The 27,167-nt window shown below is 39.4% G+C and overlaps 1 non-coding gene across 1 annotated transcript; it reads right to left on the bottom strand.

The window, feature by feature from the left end:
* Positions 1 to 10,731: 10,731 nt before the first annotated feature.
* On the bottom strand, positions 10,732 to 10,838 carry LOC143380882 (U6 spliceosomal RNA). Its single transcript, XR_013088751.1, has one exon. It is a non-coding gene; the product is annotated as a U6 spliceosomal RNA (small nuclear RNA).
* Between the last annotated feature and the right edge of the window lie 16,329 nt (positions 10,839 to 27,167).

Here is a 27,167-nt window from a genome sequence, read left to right as displayed (position 1 = left end):
TTATCTGTCCTGTGCAGCTCCCTTAGGACATAACCTGTATATCCTCAGCTGTTATGGATGCTGCTGGATGACAGCTTTTGGCCATCACCCGCCCTCGGAGATTTATTTTCCCAGCCCCACGGAGCCACCTCACCCAAGTGGACAGCATGGGCACAGTGATAAATGCCCTTTTGACAGCTCTAAGGTCCACCCAGTTTCCGAGTTCACTGATGAATGCTTCATGTCTCTATTACACACCACTTCCCCCTGCCCCCAAGTTCTGCATTCCACAGGATGTTCCCTTCCCTCACTGTCGCTGATCCCAAGAACACTCTCAAATCACCTTCTTGAAGGCTTATCCTCACCTCATGATCTACAACACCAGCCAGTGTACAAGCACATTGATCGAATCTCCTGATTCTCGTGGGCTGTCCTGCCTGGTCCCACTCACCATTACCTCCTTAGGCACCAACGTGGATCTCTCACTGACTCCACAGCATGCTGAACTTGGTCCTGTGGAGGCTCTGAGGAGGTATCGAAATAGACCTTTCCACGTCACAAATAGTCTTTATTTATTATCTCTCCATCTATTAAACTGTTGAATTATACTTTCTTTTATAGACTTCCAAAGAGGTTATTCTAACATTCTTAGCATCAGCCTACTTTGTCATAGTAGGTATCCCCAAATGTTATTGAATTTTGATTAGCATTTTTTTCAGATTATTGTGTTACTACTCTTAAGCAACATTTCCTATTATTTCCTTTTTTTCCTTTTTTTTTTTTGGTACTGGGGATTTGAACTTGGGGCACTAGATCACTGGGGATTTGAACTTGGGGCACTAGACACATCCCAGCCCTATTTATTTAGAGACACGCGTCTCACTGAGTTGCTTAGTGCCTCACCATTGCTGAGTGCTAGGAGCCATCAGCCAAGTAGGTATGACAATTTCCTTGCCAGTGTACTCCCATGCTGTCTAGTGGAAGGACTCCTGAAAGGTGACCTTGCTCAAGGACCAGGGCGAATCCGTGTTTAGGGTGTCCCCGGTTTAGCATAATAGGAGATTAGGGTGTTCCCCGTTTAGAATAGGGCGTATCCTGCTGCCTGAGTTCCTCTTGAGTTCTTAGGGTCAGACAATATATTTGGGAGACAGAAGCCCAGGAGTGGTGGATTTTGGGCAGAGAACGTGGATTTCCCCAGAACGTGTTTGTAGACAGCCGGTGTGAGTTCGGGAATAAAGAATTGCTGTTTGAATCTACAAGCTGTGTGGAGGCTCGTGATTTGTGCCCAGCCGGAGACTGCGGCAGCTGAGGCTGGCTTTGAACTTGCGATCCTCCTGCCTCAGCCTCCAGAGCTGCTGGGATTACAGGTGTGCGCCTCCACGCCCAGCTCTTCCCTTTAAAATCAAGATAATATCAATCATTAAATAAGATAGGCACTTTCAATGTTCTCTACAACAACTGTATAGTGTAAGCAGTTTTTTTTGTTCACTGAAAGTTTTGGCATAAATCTTTTATCTGGATATATAGATTTTTGTGTAGTCATTTTCCTAATTAAAGGTTCAATTTACTTAAATGTACCCAAGCTGATACAAGTTTCTAATAAACTTTAGGTTTAGTTTTTTACAAAACTTCTGATTTACATATGTTTTGAAATTTAATGGTACCAAGTTGTTTTTATTTTGATTAGCATTTTTCTACTTACTCCTACAAATTCTTATTTACATTCTGGGTCCTTATATTTTATCTTTTAAAAATTATATATAGGGAGTTTCTTTATTCTTAATTGGCAGTTAATGTCTTTTAACTGATGGGTACAGTCCATTTATAATCATTATGATGGCATGTATCTTATTTTGCACAATTTATCTGCTTTTTTCTATGCCTCCACATTTCCTGAATGTTCTTGAACTATTCAAAGTTTCTTTACTTTCTTATTATCTCTCTGTTGTTTGGGAGATTATACATTTTTTTCCATTCGTGATTTTAGGTTTATCATAACCTATTAATATACATTCTTGACTTGAAATCTATTTATTAATTAATAGTTCTAGTTTCTTTTTAATTAAGATAAAATTCAAAATTGTTTAACCACCCTGAACTCCTTTCTGTCTTATATTTGTTAGTATTTAGTACCATCTAATTTGAGAGAAACCTATAAATAGGTTACAAATTACTTTGAAAAACTAAATAATGGATAGGAAAAAAAATGTCCACTGAGCTATACTTTTGCTGACATTTCTGAAAATACATTCGTTAGAAAGGTCTCTTTTCAGGGAAATGGTAGAAGTTTTTCAGAAATTTTTAATCCAACAGTTACTGTGATACTATTTCTAGATATTTCTGCCATGTGGCAGTAGTAGGAGGTGATGGAAAAGCTGCAGAATCAATTTGTGCCTCCTCCATGTTTGAGGCATAGGTGAATCTCAAGAAAGAGGCAGAACAACGGTGGTCAACAAGCCATATTATTAAAATAAATGAATGCTTTATGCAAAAATCAAACTCCATCACCATATTCTGAGGTCATCATTGACCAGATATTTTTGTTTGCCCCTTGAAAGGAACCTTCACTTGTTCGATAAGAAATGGACCAGACCCAATTCCTTCAGTATTGTTTTCTAAGCTGGGAACATGGGAGGGGCTCCGTTAGACATTGAGATCACTCTGTCAAGTTTTCCTTCAGAAACCAGTTTCTAAAGTTTTAGTTAATTAGTCAAATTCAAGTTTAGGGTGATTCTTTTTTAATTAAAGAAAGTGGGTGTTCACAAACTCTGCTGCAGTAATTGTAAGCAGCATGAATTACCATAAAAGCTTAACAAACGCCTTTCTCTCATTTTGATTGAATCTTGCATCTACATCACTATGTCAGTAAACTTTTTATGAAGTTTAAACTGAAAAGCATCTACCAAGTTTCTTAGAGAACTTCTTCACTACTCTATAAAACTAAATTAAGCTGCTGCTGTAGAATGTTCTCTGATTTCCCACAATAATACCACTGTTTCAAAATAACAATAAAGACATATTGCCGTGGCTTTTTCGTTTTTTTTTTTTGTGTGTGTGTGTGTGAGTTATATAGAAAGCCTGGCTTTTTGTTTTATGTTTTAGATAATTCAAAATGAGTCACGAAAAAATTAGTTCTTTTCTCCAGAATAGAACAGTTTTTGCCTCTAAGTATCTATATTGCTTCTGTTGCTAATAAAATCTGGAAACACTTGGGCAGGGTAAGAGACATCCCTTAGATTCCTTCTATACTTGTCTCAGACTGTGGAAAATGCCAAGGGAATTGGCAGTTTTTGATCAGGGGAAAAATTAAGGTTTTAAATTGCTATTGCAAAAATAATACATTTGTTATTTTAAAAATCACACAGTACATAAGAGCATAAAATAAAATGACCAGAGTCCTTTACCCTCCCTGTCCCAGTCCCATTAGAAGCAGCAACTGTCAAGACATTTGACACAAAAATATCAAAATATGAGCAGGTTTGTATACATTGTGTTCTTTTCACTTAATAATATGTTGTAACTTTTACTAAATCAATATTTATAGGTTTACAATAGTCTACAAATGGCTGTGGATTATTCCATGAAACAGCAATATTTTGACTTATTTAATCAATTCCTGTCGATTAACATCTGGATATTTTCCTGTGTTTTTGTTGTTATTTGTGGTGGTGATGGTGTTAGTGGTGTTATGACTATAAACAATACTGGCTCTATCTTTTAATGCTCACAAATTAAGGCCGATTTTACTGAAGCAGATAAGGGGACATAAACTCTCATGCCTATTCTTATTTACTTACAACAATTTCTGACGTCATAAGCAATCACCAAAGCAACAAACGATCACCTTTTTATTAATCTTGTGTGACCATTTGTCACATCATTATCCCTATCAATTTTCTGAGAACTTGTCACACACCTCATGAAAATTTCCACTTGTACTCTCTTCCAATAATAAAAATAAAATTAAGATGACTAGGGTAAACAGCTTCTCTGGAAGTTCCAAATTCTTGAGATGATCCTACAAATGAAATGCAGTCTATCTTTTCTTCACGTTGCTTTGTGGAGTGTAGCAGTTAAAGCAATTAGTTTTGGAGTGTGAAACACCATACTCAAGCCACGACTCTGCCATTAACTAACCATGTGACTTAAGAAAATTCATCAAGAGTTTGAAACTTTAGTTTATGCATTTGTAAAATATGATAAACTACAAAAACTAGTGTTACATAGATGAAGATGGATTATAGAAGATGTGTGAATAAATCTTCTAGCCCACAGTTGAGGACATAACAGGTGCTTACTGAATCTCAACCATCACCATTATCAGTATTTCTTATATAAAATCTTTTATGTTATGACCCTACAATTAACTCTTTACCACCTATAAAGTAAATGAGTCTTAAGTGAAATGTGTTCACTGTCTATCTTCTGTAGTTTCATTCTCTGGACACAAATCTTTCTCTTATATACATGTTACCTTTGATCTGAACGGCCTTCCCCATCTTAACCTCATGACAAAGTCTCACCCAGCCTTCCAGCCTCCCCTTAAGCATTTGATTATGTAGAAGTGTAAAAGAAGGAGGTCGATGTGTGAATCAGTGATGTGTGAATCAGTGAGTGCAGAAGTGTACAGAGGTGCAGTGGAAACCTCCCTTGGGGCAATGAATTCACCAAAGTTGAAATGGCCATTGTGCTTGGGAGTATGAGAAATCCAGAAGAAATCTGTATAGATGAGAAGCTTGACACTAGTAGTTATTATCATACAATGTTTCTATATTAAATATCCCCCACAAAGACATACCATATAAAGAATATTGTAGCGCAAAGATGAAGAATAGAAAAATATTCTAGATACAGAAAGAAAACTAATTTGGTAAAATTATAAAGGCACTAACATCAGGTGTATGAAGTTGTCTCAGATATTGAGGAGTTAAGCAGGACTTTAAATGGCTTTAAATGACAGGTTTAAGTCATGAGTTTCAGGTGAATGGGAAATAAACCAGGGGTAATGGGAAATAATTGACAAATTTTAAGAAAAAAAGCCACTGTTAAATGCTTAGATTCAAATCACTCTTCCCCCCCCCCCCACCTCCTCTGCATTAGGGCAGGAATCAATTTAACATACATAAATGAATGAGTATTGCCACAGCCCGACTGGCTGGGCAAAATAACCCGGGGTGGGGGTGGGGGTGGGAGGGGCGGGGTGTGACGAACAACTGTGTACATTGATACAGCAGGAGTGGAAGCCCTTTATTGTAGGACCAGAGTGATATTTATACATTCCACACAGCTTAATTAGCATAAACTAGATACAGCAGTCAACCAATAAGGAATCTCCACACTTAATGGCTCGCTTTTGTTAATTCACAAACCACTCCCTGTGGCATTTTGCCAGGCGCCATCCAGACTTGTTTACAGACCCTAACATTTCTCTGGCAAAATGCCAGGCGCCATCCTGACTTGTTTACAGACTCTAACAGAGTATCAAAATATCAGATTTAATAAGGGAGTAATGGTAAGGACTAAACTAGGGAAGGCTTTGAGACCCTTACTCCTTACCCTCAATGTGGAATGTGTGTTGGGTCAGCTGGGTAAGTGACCCAACCAAGTTCTCCACTGTTACCTCCACTTACCTTCTGCCCAGATCATGGAAGTCTATTGCTCAGCCCCAACTGTAACTGGAACAGTCTACAGGATGACAGAAGGTTCCTGCTCTGTCCCAGTCCCATTTTTATAGGGGACTTTTCTTGATCATTTCTTGATCTCAAGCCCTGAGTCCCGGCTCAATGGCACTTACCACACAGAGGAAGGATGCAGAAGGACCTCCATTGCCACATGCAACCATCCACGAGTCAGCGAGACACAAGTGCAGCCTGCTTTCTCTGCATTTGAAGCAGAATAGTTCCATCTACAAGTGAGCATGGTCCCGTGACTGCCAGGTATGTCGCAAGAAAAAATAAATGACTTCTACCCTGGGAAAGCACAAGGAAACAGGGAGAGGAGTGGAATATCAGTCCTTAGGACATCCCTGTTGAGACCTTCACCTCCATGGAAGTTCCATTCTCCATGGACGAAATAGAACAGGGATAGAAGGATCAACTCTCCCTCCCTAGAGTGGACAGGTAGATTGTCTCTCCTTCCTCAACATCTTCCCTCCCTCATCCCTAGTAAGATTCAAGGTCTCCTCACTCTCTGTGCAAAAGGCATACTCAACAGGCCACCACTGAAGACTTTATCACTCAGTGCCTCAGCCCTTTATTTGCACAACTATTTTATCTACAGTTCTTCATACTTTTCTGGGAGGAGAGGAGGCTTAAAAATGCTTCTAAGTGTCAGGAGAGAGTCAACTCTGTCTTGTTCTCTCTGCCCCACAAAATCCTTGCCTTAAAGAGCTCCCCTAAGATAGTCCTTAAAAAAACTTGTTTACTCTAAACATCAAGTGCCATGTTTGACTCAGAGCAAGAGTTAAGTAATGTTTTTCAAACAAATGTTAAGGCAGAAGCAAAAGAAAGTGCCAAGTAATTCACTAGCTTCTATTGCTGAGTACAATTCAATTTCACCAGCATTTTTTGAACTTCTTATACCAGCCTAGCATTTTATAAGTCCTACCCATGCTCTACTCAGTTTCATCCAAAATAAATAAAAATTTCTTCCAAAATAACATTAAGTACAATCACTACATTCAAGTCAGTATGAGTGTAACGGTATTAATAATCATGGTGTTAATGATGATAAATAAAGCTAACACTTTGGGGAAACTACTAGATTGTAGAACTAATTTGGATACATTGAAAATTGAAATAAATGCTATTTCTTGAATAAATTTAGCTGAAAATCAATGTGTAGTTTAAGTATTGCCCTATAATTCATCCTCTTCCTTCCAAAAGTTTTCAAAAAGAAAAATCAGAGTTAGGGTTTCTTCCTTTAATCCCAATAATAAAAACTTAAAAATTGATTTAGAATATATGCTTCAGAATCTTAAACATGTCTCATGACAATAAACTAATTCGATTCAGTAAATAACTCAATGTGGTTGAATCTTCATGAATTTTAAAAAGTAAAGAAATTTAAATTCTTTCATTTTTCATACTGAAGAGTTAGTAAATGAGAAACAGAAGTTAATGACAGAAGCAAATTAGAAAGAATATTCAGATTTACATAAGACATTTTTATCATTACTTCTAAAACCTTGTCTGAAATATAAATTTGTTTTAATATGTAAAAAAATAATGTTTATGAATTAATTATAGAACAGGAAACAAAATGCCCTGAAGCTATAAAAATTTGCCTTGAGGGTGAATTTCCAAGGGTTCAGTTAACTAAATTTCAATTACTCTGGACTTTGAACTAAACTGGATTTTCATTTCATTGCACTCTACTTTTGAGATATTATAGATATAAAAACAAGCTGAGACAGATTTATTTCCGTTTTCACTTTTAAGCAAGTTTCAACTGTAAATAAAAGTTAATTTTGAGCATCTGCCATATACAAGGTTTTTACAACATGTGGCAGAGAACATTCATAATAAAAGACCTATTCTCTACTTTTAGGAAGCTTGTGGTTAAGAGCTTCTATTCTAATGAGGATGGAGCAACCTGGGTTTCACCTTTTTGATTGGCACAATCAAAGGACTGAAATAATACACGAAGCACTAGATGGTTGGACATGGGCCAGGAGGTAATGAAGGACAATGGGAGATGCCAGTAAAAAAGGTGATCCCAACTACTGCCCTGGCATCTTCTGTGCCGATGGTTTCTGGCCACATGCAGAGGGGGAAAGCAAGGCAGAGGTCAGCAGACCAGTAGGGAAAACAGGCTAAGAGCTGAGGACACCAAGATCATTAAAGCAGAAGGACACAGTATCCGAGCAGGTGGAGCTTCACTATGAAAATAAATCCCAGAAATTGGCAGATACATTGGAATTCATCAAAATCAAACACCTATGCTTTTGGAAAGAAACTAAGAAGGTTAATAGATAAGTCACACACTGGAATGAGATTAAAAATGACCATGGTAAGTGTTGGCAGTGACATGGAGAGAGGAAATTCTTCTTCACTGTTGTTGGGGATATAAAAATGGCAATGATTGCTTTGGAAAACAGTATTGCCATTGTCCAGAAAACATTGCATTCCACCCTATCCCAACATCACCTTTGTCAAGCTCTGTTGCTTAGAAACAAGTCCCACATCCATCCAATACGAAGACAGTGGATTGTGAAAAGGCTGAACACCAGCAGGCCAGGACTACTAGGTGTTACCTTAAGGTCTCTCTGCTGCTACAGGGTTCCCACTCTGTTTCCTGCCACATAACCCTGGAAAATTTCTTATGTACACTGTGACTCAGTTTCCTCATGTGGAGAATACAAAGAATACCTATCTTATATAATTGTGAGCATTAAATAAGATCATTTACATAAAGCTTATGGGAAAATGTCTGTTGCAAACCTAGAATTTAATAGATTGTAACTATTATAATTAGTATTATTATATTAGATTTTGAGTACAGGAAGATATGCTCCAAGATGGGCTTTAGGAGGCTGGATAGCCAGCAGGGTCAGTATGCATGTAAAATAAGTTTCTGTTTAGGAAGAAAGCATTCAGGTTGCACAATTCCAGGGACACTATTCTTAAGAGAATACAAGATGAGCATTGCAGATGATCGATACCTAAGCCCAGCAGGAATCACCAGGTAGAGTTAAGCTGTGAAGAAATGAGAGCATCCAGATGTCCATCAGCTAACTGATCGATAGAGAAATAAAATGTGCTATATTCACACAATTCAGCCATGTATCCATGTATCCATACATGTATGGAATGGAAGAATCTTGAAAATAGTATGCTAATTGAACAAAGCCAAACACAGAAGACCACATGCTGTATTATGACATTTGTGGGAAACAGCCTGAATGGCCAAACTTACCTAGACAAAGGCCAATGAGTTGGTGTCAGGGGTGGTGAAAAAGAAAGAATGAGGAATCACTACTCAGTAGGCTTGGAGTTTCCTCTTGACATGGGGTATAGAATCATATTGTCGGCAAACAGTGATAGTTTGAGTTCTTCTTTTCCTATCCATATCCCTTTAATTTCTTTTGTCTGTCTAATTGCTCTGGCCAGTGTTTTAAGAACTATATTAAATAGAAGTGGTGAAAGAGGGCATCCTTGTCTTGTTCCAGTTTTTAGAGGGAATTCTTTCAATTTTCTCCATTTAGAATGATGTTGGCCTGGGGCTTAGCATAGATAGCTTTTACAATGTTGAGATATGTTCCTATTATCACTAGACTTTCTAGTGTTTTGAACATGAAGAGGTGCTGTATTTTGTCAAGTGCTTTTTCTGCATCTATTGAGATGATCATATGATTCTTATCTTTAAGTCTATTGATGTGATAAATTACATCTATTGATTTTCATATGTTGAACCAACCTTACATCCTTGAGATGAACTCCACTTGATTGTGGTGCACTATCTTTTTGATATGTTTTTGTATTAGATTTGCCAGAATTTTATTGAGAATTTTTGCATCTATGTTCATTAGAGATATTGGTATAAAGTTTTCTTTCTTTGATGTGTCTTTGTCTGGTTTTGGAATCAGAGTCATATTGGCCTCATAGGATGAGTTTGGAAGTGTTCCCTCTTTTTCTATTTCATGAAATAATTTGAGGAGTATTGGTATTAGTTCTTCTTTGAAGGTTTGGTAGAACTCAGCTGTGTATCCATCTGGTCCTGGTTGGTAGGCTTCTATTTCATTGCTTGAAATTGATCTGTTCAACTTCTGTGTATCATCCTGATTCAGTTTGGGCAAATCATATGACTCTAGAAATTTGTTGATGCCTTCAATATTTTCTATTTTATTGGAGTACAAATTTTCAAAATAATTTCTAATTATTTTCTGTATTTCTGTAGAGCCCATCATGATATTTCCTTTTTCATCAAGGATGTTAGTAATTCCATTTTTCTCTCTCCTTCCCTTCTTTAGCATGGCTAAGGGTTTATCAATTTTATTTATTTTTTCAAAGAACCAACTTTTTGTTTTGTCAATTTTTTCAATTGTTTGTTTCAATTTCATTGATTTCAGCTCTGATTTTCATTATTTTCTATCTTCTACTGTTTTTTGGTGTTGATTTTTTCTTCTTTTTCTAGGGCTTTGAGATAAAATTTTAGGTCATTTATTTGTTGACTTTCTCTTCTTTTAAGGAGTGAACTCCATGCAATGAACTATCCTCTTAGTACTGCCTTCATAGTGTCCCAGAGACTTTGATATGTTTTATCAGTGTTCTCATTCACCTCTAAGCATTTTTTTTTAGAAAGAGGGAGAGAGGCAGAGAGAGAGAGAGAGAGAGAGAGAGAGAGAGAGAGAGAGAGAGAGAATTTTTTTAATATTTATTTTTTAGTTTCTTTGGCAGACACAACATCTTTGTTTGTATGTGGTGCTGAGGATCGAACCCGGGCCGCACGCATGCCAGGCGAGCGTGCTACCACTTGAGCCACATTCCCAGCCCACCTCTAAGCATTTTTTAATCTTCTCTTTGATGTCTTTTGCAACCCATTGTTCATTCAGTAGCATATCGTTTCGTCTCCAGGTGCTGGAGTAGCTTCTATTTTTTATTTTATCATTGATTTCTAATTTCATTCCATTATGATCTGACAGAATGCAGGGTGGTATCTCTATTTTCTTTGTATTTGCTAAGAGTTGCTTTGTGGCATACTATATGGTCTATTTTAGAGAAGGATTCATGTGCTGCTGAGAAGAAAGTGGATAAAAATATGGAAGGCTTCATGAATTTGCATGTCATCCTTGTGCTGGGGCCATGCTAATCTTCTCTGTATCGATCCAATTTTAGTATATGTGCTGTCAAAGCGAGCACTGTTGTTATTACTACTAAAATTATACAAATGTTATGACTACTAATACTATTACTGTAACTATTCAAAGTGTCTTTGATTAAAATTGGAAATATCGTGCTACTCACTTATGTACATAATCCTAGGACATTATCATTTCTTACTTACAACTGAGGAAAGTACCATTCAAGAGGTCACATTCACAAGTATTTCAAAACCATTTTGAATGATTCTGTGCTTCCTGTTGCTGGCTATGCATTGGCCATTATAGGAGAAATGGCTACCTATATCCCTGCCAAATGGCAGAGAAGGACTGAATTACTGTGGCTAGTGTCACAAGACCTGTGTTCCATCATTCATCCATGATTGATTGAGTCAAAGATGGGCATCTAACTCAAGGATGGAAATTAACTATCTATAAAACTGGGGCCTGGCACTAAAAGTGTAAGTAGGTCTTTATCAGAAATTCACACAAGGAATTGGCTGAAAGTATATAGGTTAGTAGTAGAACTGGAAGCAGCGAGGATGCCCAGAAGTCGATTCACGACCAAGGCAACACATTTGTAGGAAAACATTATAAGGATGGGAAAAAAAAAAAAAAACCCACAGGTAGTGAAAGATACCAGTCAGTGAAGAGAAGAGAACTATGCAAATTCACAGAAGCAGCAATGCCTTTAGAGAGTAAAAAAGCAGAGTCCTTGCCCTGATGAGAAGAGGAAGGTGGCTCACCCTTGAAGATGCAGATTTTTTTAAATTGATTTTTAAAAAATAAATGACAATGGAATGCATTATAATTCTTATTACACATATACAGCACAGTTTTTCATACCTCTGGTTGTATATAAAGTATGTTGACACCAATTGGTGTCTTTATACATGTTCTTTGGATAATGATGTCCATCACATGATTCTTGCCAGTTTTGGACAACTTTGCAATTTGGAGTCTGCGTGTAGGTAGGTGTAACATATGGGCTCTAAGCTCTGGAAGCAGCCAGGGATGGATCCAAGCAAGTAATTTAAGATCAGTTGTAACCGACCCAAATCTGCCTTCAGTTGTCCTGTATGATGAGAATCAACATTCACAACCAGATCTCACCAGATCTTAACCTAAGAAATGCATGCCAGACTTGATATAAAGCAGAATAAGAAAATAAAAAAATGATTTTGAGAAGATTGGAGGGTTATCCCATCAGTAATTCAGAAACGCCAAACATCCCGAATGTTCACAGACCCTGAATTCTGCTTGTCAGTCTGTGGAGTTTTCCTGGATGCACATTAAGCTTGAGACTGTGCCAAAAGAACAAAGTGAAACCACTCAGAGAGTGACATTGTGGAAGGGCAGGAGCAAACTTATTCCAAGGGGACACTACCTCCATAAGGCTTCAATGCCCTGGGTCATTAACCTCAGCTGAATCATTTATATGCCACAGTCCCTATTCCAAGTTCTGTAAGGGGAAACCTTTCCATCAGTGCCCAACGCATCTTTTGCTGTTTTCTTTTCTACTTACAGATGCTAATCCTAGGGAGTACTTGGTTGAAAATGTCCTTGCTTCCTTGACATGTGCTGGGGAACAGATGCTAGAATATTCGACAGCTGAATGCTCTGCTACAACACAGGGAGCTTCTAGGTGAAACGTATATCAGTTTCCTGGAGACTGGACCAGTCCCTAAACAGAATTTCTCTATATTCAACAAGAAATGTGTTCTCCTGTGAGAGTCTAGGCTGGAAAATGATACTGTTGTTATGGTGTCAAAAATACTAAAGAAAGGGATAAATGTTTTTTGATGGATATAGTGACTACCTGCCAAACAAATGTCCCCAAATCCTTTGTTTAACTCGAGCATCAAGTTGTAAAAATATGAAGACAATAATGGAAGAAGATGTATTCTTTCCACATAGTTTTCTTTATTTTTGCATGTGTTTTTTTTTAAATAAAATATCTCTATTTTTGTACCTCTCTCTTTTTTATGTACATCTCTTTTAAATAACTCTAAAGTGTTTAAAATATGTGTACTTTCAAATAAAAAACAACAAAATCCACAAAATTGTACTGCCACATCCTCTAAGAGTTGTGTTAAAGTAGAATTTAAGTGAGTTATAGGCACACCAGCACTAAATATTCTGTGTCTTATGGCCAGGTTATTTTGATATACACCTAAGTCTCAGATACACAGAGGAAAAGCTATATAGTAATATATTCAGGGAAGATCTCGTGATCACAAGGAGATCCATGAATGGACTCTTTCCTGGTAAAGGCTGGGGTAAGATGCAGGGAGGGGGAGTGGTACTTAAACTTCTACTTAAAGGGAAACTTTTCTACTATAAAACATTTTTTTTTTTCAACAAGAATTGATCCAGGAAGGCTCCAATATGCCAGCATTTCAGATGGTAGGGAACTCTCTATGGGACTAGGCAAACTAAAGGTCTTTAGCTCCCTAACTTATTTGAAGCTAAGATGCCACTGAGATTCAAGTACTGAGGAGTAGGGGAAATATAGAAACACTATTTGGGGGGATGTTGGATTTTTTATTCCCCTTAGTTTATGCCTCCTAATTTCTGCTCTTCTAGTACACTAATTAAGAAAGATAACTAATTCCTCAACACCTAGGTTACTAATGATTACTGTAACAAATAATAGCAATACATTTATATACTAAATTCCTAAGCACTGAGTTAAAACTTGTGTATTTCAGGATCAAAACCATTCTACCTCAAAATTATATTCATTTTAAATAACATTTTCAATCTCCTGGCTATACTAAAATTGTGCAGGATACATAAAATTGCCCACATCATCTCTGATCTCAAAGAGCCTAAGTTATGATAAGGAAAACAGGATTCATGAAGGACAATTTAAAAGTACAATGAAGAGTAAATTTCTGGAGCATAAGATGCAATGGAAGGACCAGAAATGAATATTCTGCAAATCTGCATGCATTCCTGAGTCAGCAAAACTCCAGGTCAGTTCTGTCGGGCAAGCATGTGTCGTCTGCACCCTGTTCAATAGTGCTGAGCAACTGATTTATCCTCTTCACATCTCATTAGAGATGGTTAATGAATCGGAATACCCCTCTCAGCACCTTGGATCATTTCTTTCAGAAGCATATATTATCTGCATTTTGTTATCCATCCATCAGACAGTAGTGGTTTTTTTCCCCCTGTTAATATACTTGGTGACCTCAAATTCACTCCGAAAGTCATCAGGCTTTCTCTTGCTATCAGAGTCTTAGTTTTCCTGATGTTCTAAATGTCGCTTGCTTGCCTTTAATGCCACTTAGTTGATGCTCAGAAATACCTCATGGGTTTCATTTCAGGGACTTTCAGATGTGTCCATTTAAAGAAGTTAAGAATGTATGAGTTGCCTAGCCCACAGTTTTTATTTTGTAAATTTTGATATTGATGACTGCCTAATTTAATCCTAGGCAATGGAACCAGATCTTCTGAATTTCTATTTTATTCTCAATTTAATTTAACAAATATTTACTTCATTAACTATTATATGCTGGATCCTGTGCTAATGACTGAAAATACAGTGGTAACTGAGCCAATGTTGTTTTTGCATCAAGGTGCTTACAGTCTAGTAGGAATTAGGGACAATTTGAATATTATTTGAACACTATCTGCTACCTTTGTAATGGTTCCACACCTGTGTGTCAAGGGCAGCTCCTGTGTGTCAAGGGCAGCTCCTATTTATTTTTACACATTATATGTATTTAAGCTGCCATGTTGGAAACACAATGGTAATATAGAAATTTTCCCTGCACCTCTGAAGTCACCATCTGCCTCCATGATGGATAATAAGGTCTATCACTCAGTACATGTGTCAGTGTGTCAGATTCTATGACATTGTATTTTTAATCCTAATTATTATAACAGTCATGTATGCTGTTTACCACTTAGTTTATGCCCCATTTTATATACAAAGAATTGGGAGACTCAAAAAGGTAAGTAAGCTGTTCAAGGTCAAACAGGTAATGTTTGGTATGGATGTATAGCTAATTACAAAGTCTGAGTCTTTTCACAGCATTATACTTCTGAGATCTTTTTCTTTATGTTTTATTTCCAATTTTCCATGGGTATTGATAATGATAAATTATAGACAAAACATATGATCAAAAGCAATGACTCCAGTTCATCAGCAATTTTAAAACCACATAGTAAAGAAAGATTGCATTTCAGGATGTCTTGTCACTTAGCCAATTTTCAAAAGTGCAAGTCATGACGAATTAGGGTCAAGTAGTAAACACACGGGAATCCTCAGTTTTTCCTAAAGGTAAATAACATTTTTATACAATGGAAAGAACATGGACTTTGGAGTCACGTAAATGTGGTTTTTAAGTCTTAACTCTGCTCTTTTCTCATTAGTCTAGGCCACAAGTCTCAGAACCTTGTGTGTTCAGTTTTTTCAGGTGTAAGAATGCAACTTAAGTTCCTTATCCAAGGAGACTATAAGGGATTGAATAAGAGCAGCAATGTGTCAAGTGTAATGTAATGCCAGGTGTGTGGCCGTTCAGTAAGTGTTCCTTCTCTGAGTGGCAGCAACTCACGAGAAAGAACTACTGGAGTTGGTTGGTTTGTAAGAAGAACTGCTGTTTGGTGGTGGTAGAAGGGCCTCCTAAGCAGTGATTCAACTCCCTAGAAAAACAACGGACACCCCAAGAACAAGCTGGAGCTTTGTCTACAGACCACTTCTCCCTAACTTGGAAGGAAAATCTCCATGCTTCCTTTTAAAATTCACAGAGCATATTAAAGGAATAAGTAAAGTGATAGGGTAGTGTTGAAGGTGATGTAGGGCCCTTCCCAGCTCCCCTGAAATCATTACCTGCCTATACATCTCATCTCTACCTTGAAGCTGGCCTTTGATCAGAATGTGGAAATAGCATATGTTGTTTCTGGGCCAGTCAGGGCTGAAAAGAGACCAGGCTATACTTATGGTCCAGGATATTTCTTTGCACTTGATTTTCTCCTGGAAGCAAAAATGTGTCCAGTTTAGGAAAACAGAGTAACAGTTGATGCCTTACTATTCTCAGGCAAATCTTCTGCTTTGAGATTTCCAAAGTACCTGAACTTTAAGAACCAAGTTTGCTACAGAGCTGTCTCCCTAAGTATAAGACAGGCATTTAGACTTTAAAATAAGACAAGGAATTAAACAAAAGTACCTGCACCAAATAAACCAAAGTTTTCATTAGTGTACGCACAGCGTTTCATTCCCTTCATGGCCATCAATCTCATGGAAAATTGGCAGCATTTACAAGAATAAAAATTTGACAAGGAACTTCTATGAGCCAGGCATGTATTATCTTTGATCCACTCATGAATCTTCCAGTGAATACCTTAATTTAAATAAGAAAATTGAATCTCAGGGAAGTTAATTATTCAACTGAAAAAGCTAATACATGGAATAGCTGAATCTTGAACCCAAGTCTGAGGCCCATCCAAGAACCTGGACCCATCATCAGTTTAGAAGCAAAGGTACTTGATGAACTTCACCCACTGATAAAACGCCAAGCCCAATGTGCTCCAACTGCATTCTCACGGGTCAATTTTACCACTTGTGGCATTTTAAGCAAATGCCCCAAAACAAAGGGGTAAGTGTTGAACAGAAGCAAAAAGCTGAAGCAGAATCCCCACCCATGCTATCCCTGAATGCCAAATATCAAGGGAAACCTCTTCTATCTATCCCAGGGCTAACTGGGAATATGCATGAGCACATGAACATAGGACTCATTTTACTTTCCATGGAATTCAAAAGCAAAACTAGAGATGGGAAAATTCAGGTTCCAGTTTAAAATATATATATTTTTATAATAGCTTGCTAATAAAAATGTCCAAACTCAAAAATTTTTATGTAGACATATTCAGTATGATTAAAAGAAGTTTAGAGAATCAAGACAACATCTTTAAATATTTAAATGATTAAAATGAAAATTAAAAATAGATCTCCTTTCAATGAAAGGTTTTAAATTGAATCCATAAACTATGCTTGATTTCTAAAGCTAGCAGGAATGCATGTTAAGTATTAAAGATGTTTAACATGAAAATGTGCATTCAATAAAAAATAGATGACTCATTTTTATATGTGGTTTCCAATTTGGTTTTTTGGATCCAACCCCCAATTGGGAATGCAAGCAGACTTTCTTAAGTTTGTAAAATCAATGAGTAATAGTAAAAAATCTATCAATTTTAGAAAAGAAAGGAACCTGTTTCAATATATTATCTGAGTGAGTACAGTTTTAAGAATCAGCCAATAAATACATTTTAGCACTTATTCTGTATTGAATTCCATGCCAGATGTTCTAAGTACTACATAAGAAAGTGTATGAGTCTGTCTCCTGATTTTTTTCTCTGCTTAAGTATCCCAAGTTATTTCAAAGATAAGAATTTCCAGAAATTTCATCGTTGTAGACACTTGACTTTGGGTAGTTGTGGCTTATTGGTGTCTTTCTTCTCATTCACTCTACTCTCCTTCCCAGGGTAATTCTATGCACTCAAATGCTTACCTGTAACTTTTACATGATGATTCACAAATATTCACCTGCAGCCCAGGTCTCCCATCATCACGTCTAAAATCCAACTCCCTGTTTTTCCCAAACCCAATCTTCATCCTCCTCGTTTTTCTCCTCCCCTCTTTTCTCTCTTCTACGTTCTCTTCTTGTTTCTCCTCTCCACTCCCCTTCTTCCTCCTCCACTTCTTCTGTTTGATTCCTCTTCTCCCTGCCCATTTATGTTTTCTTCTCAGAAACTGGAAACACCATCCACCTTGCTTCATATCCCCCGGAGACCCCCATGTCTTCCCTTTCTCTCTCCCCCTCTTTATGCAATAGGTAATAAAGTCCTATTGCTCTATCAAGTGAATCCTTGCACCCTTTTAATTGCCTTCATCCACATTGTTACTGCTCAAGTTCCCGTCTGAAGATGATAATGGTCTACATGTCCTTCCTACGACCCTATGAGGCTCCGTCTGTAATCAATTCCCTGCACTAACAGCAGGGATCTGACTAAAATGCAAACATGATCATGACATGCCTCTGTTCACATTTGATTTGGGGACCTCAGTTACCTTTCAGTTAATCCCAAGCTTCCTAACTTCCTGCTCTAGCCTCATCTTTCCCCTCAGTGCCCATACCTTGGTCTTCAGATTCTCCTCTTTGTTTTCTACTTTCTCTCTCCCTTTTATCACACAGTTTCCTTTGTGCCCTCCTCACCTCCTTTTAGAACCCAACTTGGACATCATCTCCTCCAGAAGTCCCTGCTTGGCTTGCCTTCACTCTAAGACTCCTCCATAGCATCCCATGGGACCCTGGGCTCCACTGTTGCTTTCACCTTTACGACTTTTCAAATGCCAGTTCCTGCCAGTAAGCTGTGAATTACCCAAAGTCAGGAACTGTTTGATATTCACTTCTGTATTTTCATATATAGAGATAAACAAACTGCCTGGCTCATAGTAGGTGTTAGATAAATGTTTATTGAAGGGTTTCATTGATCAGACACGGAAATTAAAGCTTGTGTCTTGAATCTCAGGCCAGTGCCTTGCTCTACCCTGCAGTTCTCCCACCACCACCAGGTGGGGAAGATTTCTAAAATTAAACACCGAGACCACTTGAAAGTAACAGTTGGCAGCTACAAAACAGAGCCCAGAGGAATTTCCAAAGGCTTAGATAATGTCAATGCCAGAAAAATTTGTATATAAAGATAAATATGTAATAGAAATAGTAAATTTTCTAAAGCCCAGATCTGCTGACCCCAAGCCAGAGCTGTCACAGGCTGATTTCTCATGGGTGAGGAGGCCAGTCCCTAACATGATGTTACCCAGTCCCCGAAGAGTGTGCCAGCTGTTGGCACGGACTCATTGCTGAGGAAGGACCTGTTAGCTGGAGCTGACCAGGCAACATTGCTACCTGCTGCCCCAGATTGGCCAGTATTGCTTTACCCCAGAGAGAGGTCCCCACTGCAGGAACACAGTCCATGCACAGAACAGGATCATTTTTCACGTTGGCAGATGGTTCAGCAGAAGCTCCACGAAAAGCTTGATTCAAGGCCTTCAACACAACAAAATTAATTAAAACACACTTTTAATGAATTCCAAAACAATAAGTTTAAGACATAGCATTTAATTTTTAACCTACCTATATGAAATAACAGATGGCAAATCTGAGAAGCAATTAAATTTGTTTATAACAAACTTTCACTAGATCTAAAGACCATAGACATCTATATGAACTACTTTTTGTTTACTCTGAATTCCTTTCTTATTCTTAACAAACGACAAACAATATTGCAAAGTAAAACCAGTCCTGTAATGGGTGTCAGCTGACCTCGTACTCAACAAGAAAGCATCACCTTATTTTAAGCAAATCACTTCTGTTTTCCATGCCTCGACTTCTCATTTATGAAGGTGGAAGTCTGAGCTATGGGAACTCTCATTCACACAAGTTTAAGATAGCGTTTATACACTTAAAGTGAACTTGATAATCATAATGACATTCACTGAGCATGCCCTAGAAACTGTTCTGAGTGTTGAAATTTATCATCTCAATTAACCCCTACAATAGCCATTATTATCACCATTTCCCAGAGAAGTAAACTGAGGCAGCAATAATTTTTTACCAGCATAGCATTGGGCCCTGAACAGAGGCTTTTTTTAAAAAAATATTTTATTTTTTTGTTGTAATTGGACACAATACCTATTGTTTATTTATTTTATTTCTATGTGGTACTGAGGATCCAACCCAGGGCCTCACACATGCTAGTTAGCACTCTACTGCTGAACCACAACCCCAGTCCTCCCCCGCTTTTTTTTTTAAGAGAAACTTTTTTTTTCAAATATTTTTTCAGTTGTTGATAGACTTATTTACTAATTAATCTATTTATCTATTTATTTATATGCGGTACTGAGAAGTGAACCCATTCCAGGAAAGAGCACTACCTCTGAGCCCCAGCCCCAGCCTGAACAGTGGCCTTTTAACTAGACACAGTCCCTTACCTGACATAACCTCCCTCCCCTCTCTCCAGATGACTCTAAAACCCAAAGATCACTAGGTATAAAGTCAGTTCTTATTGGCCACTTTGCTCTCAGCCGTGCCCAGCAGCAGATTGGTGATTTCCAGGGCCATGACACACAAAATACAGCCATCTGAGGTTCATTTTCTTCCGGAGAGTGTACTCACTCCATGAAGATGACAGGGTAAGCAGATCACCTCCATCACAGGGCTACTGGTCAAATGCAGACAGAAAAGATTGTTTGTGTGTTTTTAATGGTAACATTTAGAATAGAACCTGGCTCCTATTTGCCTTAGGAAGTTCTTGTTTCCTAGGAGCATTACTAATTTATAAATCCTGACTAAACTAACCATAATTTATAAAAATATGTGAAATTGTTTGTTCCTGGGAGAATCCATGAATTCTTTCAAGACTTTGAATGCAAATTTGACTCCCCAGTAGCTCTTACCTTTCAGGCAAACAAGATAGAGGGGAAGAGATTAACATTTCCCGATGAGTCTGAACAAATATGTTTTCTTCAATTTTGCTGCCAAAGGACAGTTTCTGTGTTTTAAACAAATTAACCACAAAACCAAAGTGCTGACTATCAGCTGTGCCTGACCATAGGAGAGACAAAAATGTCACACTCACTCTATTAGGGCTGAAGGCACAGCTGGATCCTGTGACTGTTTGCACGTAGAGGTGGAAGCAGCCTGATACCGAGGGAAGGACACCATGAGCCTCAGGGTTTCGACTATTTCTGTGGAGACCTCCATAAACCTGCAGACAGGGTGTGTTACTTCTCCACCTCCAGAAGCAAGTTTGCAATGGCCGGCCTGCTCTCACTGGACACTTAGATCATGTCCTCCTTAGACTCCACCCAAAAATCAAAACCTTGATGCCCCGAATGGCATTATGGAAAGGTAAACAGAAAATGTCTTGGCTAATGAGAAGACAAACATTCACAGGTATCAAAATGCTCCAGGCCTTTGACCACCAGTGGATCTTATTCTGCTCCTTTGGGCTGTGAGATTTTGGAGCTTGCTCACACAGCACATATGTCCACCTGAGACATTCCAGGAAACGGCAGGCCTCAGCTGCACACATACAGCAGTGGTGGTGGTGGTGGGGGGGGGGGAGTCATTCAAACAGCAGGAGCCTGCTGTGCATAGTTTTCAATACTCTCATGACAATATGGGTCTGTGTGAAATAGGGTGAATAGGGTGAAATCTCTTTCAGGGAGTTGAAAGCCAGTGGGATAGTGGGAAGGACAGGTAAAGTCTAACCCCAGCTCAGTTCCTGATTGGGCACCATTAGAAGCCACTGAAGGTCATCTTTTTCCATCTGTGTAAGGGAATTGGAAACCTCTGACTCAGCCACCCTTACCTTAATGGGCCTCTGTGACTGTGGACTCCTCACCTCTGTCACACTCCACACGTGCTGTCAGAGGAAGCATTTTAAATGTGGACATTTTTCTGCTCTGTTTTTCTGGCTAATTTCTGCTTAGATCCAAAACGAAACAACACTTCTTTCCAAAACCCCCTGCAGTCCCTCAAGTCTAAGCTAGAAGTCTGGTGATGGTACAATCCTCTCAGTACTGAATATGTGTCCTCCTAGCTACATCTCCCACTTGGGTAGTTCCCGTGCTCCTGGAGGGCAGGTGCCTTTCCCTGCACTTGTCACCAGAATGCATCAGATACCTGACTGTAGCCGAGTGGATGTTTACGGTGGCTTCAGAGGTAATCTAAATGCTTCAAACTTATGATATAAATTAAGAACGACAATAATTCTGTCAGTTGGAGTGTCATCATAATCTCCAATTTAGAAATGAGGAAAGTGGGGCAATGAGAGATTAAAAAACTAGTCCTTGGCTTCAGAGCTTGGAAATAACAGAAATGGAATTTGAAACCAAGCACTTTGGATAGTCTTGCTTTTAACTTCTACTCTGAGTCACATCTGTATAATAGGTGCTCAACAGATAGTGGTAAATGAAGGAGGAACTAAATAAACGAATTGAGATCCTTTAGTGGCTTCCTACTGCATATGAAATAAGTGACTCACTAGACGGAGAAAAGAGTTCTGTGAGATCCGTGCTTGCTCACTCGCCAGATTCAGCTCTTATCATTTGTCATCAAGGACCTTGAGCTCCAGACAGCACACATCTGGCTCCATGAGATGTTCAGAGTCGTTCTCTTAGTGGAATGCCCTGTGGCAGCCTGGCCAATTCCCACTTTGGTGTCTTCAGAGGAAGTCTGGTCAGAGCGCCATCTCCTGCGCATTCATAGGCATGCTGTGAGTGGCTCTACCAACCCTAACTGCAGTGTTTTCTAAATGTCTCTTTACTTAGCTCCCTTCTGCAAAAGATGATGAGCTTCTCAGGGGAAGAGATTGTATCTGACTTTTTCTCTATCCCAGATTCTAGGTTATTGCCTGGCACTAAAAGCCTCCCAAGAAATGTTTATTGTATCCGTGACCTAAATGTCCTCCATTTGCCTTCAAAACACTCAATTCTTCAGAGGCCCGAGTCTCTTGAATCATCCCATGATTTTGGTGCAGGGCTTAAATGGTGCTTAAAGGGAACCGAGCATGTCTTACTGCTGAGGAGATGTGAAGGAGAAGAGAAGAAACCGAGTCCGAGGCCAACACTGTTCTCAGATCACCCAGGAGCTGAGTGCCAAGTGTTTTGCTGGAGGGGCACTCCAGGTAGACTTGACCAAGCGCTTCCTGGAGGTTCTGTGAATTTTAGGGCCCAGAAGCTTCACTCTGCCCCGATTGCTCCTGGGCCTTTTCATGGTGATGAGAAGAGCCCTAACTGAGGAAAAAAATCCCTTACAAAATGAAAAGTGAACATGAATATATAAGTGAGCCGAGATTCAATTGTTTACTAATTTATAGTAAATGACAAGGTTTCCTAGAAAATGTATCTTGTCTAGATCAATTATAATATCCCAGAAATGTGCCAGACAATTTGCCAACTTCATCTTATTAAATGACATCATATTCCTCATGATGGGGGTCATGAATCCATTTTACTGGTAAGAAAATGAGGCTCAGAGAGAGTTAGCTCTTTGCCTAAGTCCCACGAGGCCAACCCTGTCCACCCCAAAGCCTGTGCTCCTTCTCCTTCACCATACTGCAAGATGCTCTGCAAAGACTTTGTGAGTAGGGATATTGAGACAGGGAGGGAAAGGGTGACATGAGTCCATGGGAAGCCATGGAAGAAGAGGAGCGCTAGCAGTGGACAGAGAAGATTCAGAGGAGTCGAGATTCAGAATCTAAATTGTATTGAGATCATGGTTTTGCTCCAGAGGTGTATGCTCCCCAGTTCTTTCAATTCCAAGCTTCACACATAAACCTGGGCCAGTTAAGCCTCTTGGACAGGGCACAGAGAAAGATGTCCCATTGCATCACAAAGTGCCCACATAGACATGAACCATCAGAAAACGCAGGAAGGCTATTTTCAAGTGTCTCCCTTGCCTGTTGATGCCTCCCCCCAGCCTGAATTTGCTTGAGTGCCTTGTCCTGGGAGCCTCAAAGCCACCCAGCCTGGCAGGTTACAGGAGTGCGCTGCCTGGTTAGGACCATGTGGCTAAGACTGGTACTTCTATTGCTTGGATGACTACAGTCCACCAGTGTGGACATGCAAAAGGCACAGGAGATACCAACGGGTAAACCGGAGATATCTGAGCAGGTTTTCAGCCATGTTGGGCCCTGAATCCACACTCACTATATGGACTAGATAGAGCAGGGCGCCCAGACCCATTCTCCAAATGATCCAGTAAAGAAGAAAAACACTTGGACTTTAGAGTCAGATATGTAGTCACCTCTGAGTTTTCCTGCTTACCATTGTGGTCCAAAGAACGTTACCTACTCTTCTCTCTTAGACATTCAATTTTAAGAGAATTACTTGCAGGATTTTTAGGATTCTAACAAAGAGAAATACAATGTAGGTGCACAAGATGTTTCAGATTTCTATAGTGCTCCTCAGCCCAGGAAGAGCCCCATAAAATGGAAGTGCTTAGTCACTCTTACCTGGTGAGGCAAGAGTTGAGATGAGGCACACAGGTGTGTCTCTAATCTCAGACCTTCCAAATGACATTGTGATTCATTGCATATGAGCCTCCCTCACCCAGTAAACTGGAATTCTTTAAACTCCCAAGCTCTGCATATCTGTGTCCTAGGACCTACAGAGAGTTTGACATAATGTAGCTGTCCAGTGGGTGTTTTATATGTGAAGGTCCTAATAAACGAAAGGAGCAGTGGTGCCGTCTGTGCCAGAGCAGGCAGGTCTGGGTCCCGTGCTGAGCATGCCCGTTGTCCTTCTGAAGGAGAAATTGGGCTCATACTGACTGGCTCACTAAACAAATATTTCTCCAGTGAAGCACATGTTTGTTCTCTCCCATTTCACTCTGTGTTTACTTATTCATACCCCATAAAAAGCTGTTAGCTAGAAACATCCCCATTTCCTCATTACATTCCCCAAAGTAGGAGGTTGTTTTCCTTTTGTGTGGCACTTTCTTCAGCACCCCAACCTCTCTGGCCTGAGCAAACACATGCAGGAGCTCAGCACCAACTCGGAAATCACCCACCAGGAACAGAAAGTTCCCGCAGCCCTGAGCCTCGGAGGACAATGTGACTCACAGAAGCTCCTGGAGAGTGAGGAATCTGCAGGAATGCTAAAGCCAGAACATCCCCAGAGAGCATGTGTCCAGTCCTCTCCTCTCACAGATGGGGAGTAGGGAAGAGAAGGAGCCCTTCCCCGTTCTCTTCTGAATGGCAAGAATTGGAGCACTTTGTTTGCAACTGGCTTCCTCTCCCAACCTGCAGCCTTTCTGTTCTGTGATCACACTCTCTACTTACTCTTGCACAAATTGCCCCAGAGACCAGGAAGTCTCCTTAGAACCTCCCTTCATCATCGGCCTCCTATGCCCTTCGTCATCCAGCATTGGCCCTGATGGGTCATGATCTGTAGCTGACCATCCTCCCGTCTCTGCTATCTCCTGTAGCCCTCCAGCCTGGACTCACCTAACTACTACATCAGGGAAGCGAAGGGAAGGTCCATGATTTGACCTCACAAATGTCCCACCATGTTTCCTCTCCCTTCCCTCGGTGCAGCTCCCTCAGGTGACCACTAAAACAGCCTTGCAATGGGTCTCCCTCGCATTGGTCTTGCCTCCTCTTACCCAGACTCGTATTGATCCTCTAAGCACCATCCCTCTGAAACTCCTCAGAGACCTCTCATGCCTTCCTATGCCCTATTTCAAAATCCCACAATTCTTAACACATCACCTAGCACTCCTTTGACATGTAGTCACTGCCTTTTTACTTACCTCCTACTACTTGCCTCTGTATGTACTCTAGCATTTTCATGCTTTATATTTGTCTTGCTCTGTTTTCTGTTGCTGTAATAGAATACCTGAGACTGGGTAATTTATAAAGCCAGACATTTATTTAGTGCTCAGACAGGCAGCTGGGAAGTTCAATAGTGGGTGCTAATATCCGCTTAGCCCCTGGTGAGGGCCTTCCGGCTGGGTCATCATAAGGCAGTGAACATCACATGGCAAATAGACAAGGTGTGCAGAGAGAAGTATCTTTACAATAAGCCACACTTTCAATAACCCACTCATCTATTAATCCATATTATTCAAGAGGGCTAGACCTTCATGGTCAGATCACCTCAGAAAGTCCCGATTCCAAATACCATTAACTTGAATCGGGGGATAAAGTTTCCCACATATGAACTCTGGGGGCACTTTCAAATCGTAGCAATATTTTGGGACTGGTCACTCTTTCCCCAGCTGACTCCTCAACTTACCCTTCCAGGACCAGGACAAATACCCTCCCCTACTTTATTCCACTTATAATATACATGCAGTTTGCAAATTGAGAAGCCACTATCAAAATATGGTGATTTAAAATCTCAAATTTTTTCTCCTATTTCAAAATTATTTCCTTTTCTTTTTTTAAAGAGAGAGAGAGAGAGAGAGAGAGAGAGAGAGAATTTTTTAATATTTATTTCTTAGTTTTCGGCAGACACATCTTTGTTTGTATGTGGTGCTGAGGATCGAACCCGGGCCACACGCATGCCAGGCGAGCGCGCTACCGCTTGAGCCACATCCTCAGACCCTTCAAAATTATTTCTAAGCAGTGATATAGAGAGTAGAAAAGTAGACCTCAGTAAAGAAAGTCATTGTTTTTTTCTAAAGATTCATTTATCAAGGCAAAAAAAAAAAAGCACTGATAAGATTAATAGATGCCATATTAGGATTCAATTATTTTACTGGAAGGGAAGCACTTATTACTATTTACCTTAAAGTGTGTACATAGCAAAATGCTGCTTCAGATGGTCAAGAATAAAGCTTCAGTCTGCATCTTTTCAACTTCAGTTGGATTATTCACTGCCCTCTTAGAAGCTGTTAGCTAGGGATGTTTGGGAAGGGAAGGATTGATCACTCAGCTGTGGGATCTTCTGATAACACCACTTCTGACTCTCATCTTCAAAAAATCAGGAGATACAGGGAGTGGCTCAATGCTGCCCAGCTCCATAAGCGCTCTTCCTGGTGTTTCTTCCCTTGACCCTTATAAGCCATGTCTTGAGTGACACCTGTCCCTCATCACTGAAAACAGCTTGGCCAGGTGTATTTGGGAAAATTGGCTGCTCCTCCAGGGCTGGAGCAAAGTTAAGGAAGAAAGGAGAGGAGGGGCTAGGAAGCAAAAGCCAGCCCTTAACAGCAGATAGAGGACATTTCAGATATTTAAACATTATAGTTCATATATGGTGCTTAAAAGCCATATGGATGTTTATTCTTTTTAGAAATTTGTGCAGCATTGTACTTATATCCAGCTTAAAAGTTTAGTTTTTATTACTCTAATTTTTGGTCTGAACATATGCCATGGCTTATAAAATATTCATTCTATGAACATCTAGTACTCATAGAAATGCATAAGCATTCAGATCAGAATACAGCTAATCTCTGCAGCTTTCAATAGAGGGTTGTTTTTATTTTATTTTATTTTTTTCTGGGTTTCAACATCTCCACGCTAGGGTACTCCAGGTACATACTCCTTATTAGTCCTTTATCAAATGTTTTGATTTCTGTTCATTTAGAAAGGAAACTGACATAGCCAAAATGGCTAGCTTTAGATTGAGTTGGCGCTCCTAGGTATAGAATGATTATTTGATGGAACATCTTCTAATTGAGAGACAAGCCACAAAATATCATCAAATACCAAAAGGATGATTCTTCCTGGAAGCCTCAAGTAAATGGCAGAAAAATAGATTCTGAATTGAGTTCCTGAATTTTCCAGGATCTTATTTCTTTGTGGTGCCTCATTGTAACTAACAACTTTTGTTAGATGAACATAGGAAAAA

The sequence above is a fragment of the Callospermophilus lateralis genome, chromosome 14, assembly GCF_048772815.1.
Source record: "Callospermophilus lateralis isolate mCalLat2 chromosome 14, mCalLat2.hap1, whole genome shotgun sequence".
In the NCBI taxonomy this organism is placed as follows: domain Eukaryota; kingdom Metazoa; phylum Chordata; class Mammalia; order Rodentia; family Sciuridae; genus Callospermophilus; species Callospermophilus lateralis.
The sequence above is the reverse complement of the archived record's forward strand: the minus strand, read 5'-3'. Positions and strand labels throughout refer to the sequence as shown.